This window comes from Meleagris gallopavo, chromosome 9 (assembly GCF_000146605.3).
Source record: "Meleagris gallopavo isolate NT-WF06-2002-E0010 breed Aviagen turkey brand Nicholas breeding stock chromosome 9, Turkey_5.1, whole genome shotgun sequence".
Lineage (NCBI taxonomy): Eukaryota > Metazoa > Chordata > Aves > Galliformes > Phasianidae > Meleagris > Meleagris gallopavo.
The window spans coordinates 16203614-16204260 of NC_015019.2; positions in this window are offsets into that span (position 1 = coordinate 16203614).

Here is a 647-nt window from a genome sequence, read left to right on the forward strand (position 1 = left end):
TTTCCAGCTCTGAATAAGGGATCCAAATTGCCTAACTACATTTAACACAGACAAGAGGGCACTCGCACCCCATGACACGGTTGCCCCCAGCAGCTGTGCTAGCTCCACCCTGGAGGTTCCTAAACTTTCACCAGGCAAAATCCCAAGCAAGTCCCAAGTGCCACTGTCTGCTCCCACAGCTGGCTCTGCCTGGAGAAGGAACGTTGGGCTGGAGACCTCTGGGCTACCAAGATGACAGCTGTTTTTACTCTTGCAGACACACAGACTTTGCAATGAGTTTGAGTTTGCAAGGGTGAGCATAGACCCATGAAAACATGGGACAGCAAGCAATGCATACATCTGGCAATTACATTTTGGCTACTGCTGACTTCTGTTCTTCACAACAGAAGCACCTGGAAAGATAGAGCCATGGGGGTGACCGTGATTGCTAGGCTGATTGCCCTCTGTGCCAGCATGTTTCTTTCTCATCCGGTATCTCTTGGCGGAGATTTCAAATGCTGTCATTATTCCATGCCTGCAAGACGTGGTGGAAGTTAAAGGCATGGATCTGAAAGCCACCCCAGAACTTCTGGGTCGGTAATGCTGTTGGATTGCTTGTAAACATTCTGCTGTGAGGGTTTTTCTTTGTTTGTTTGTTTGTTTGTTTT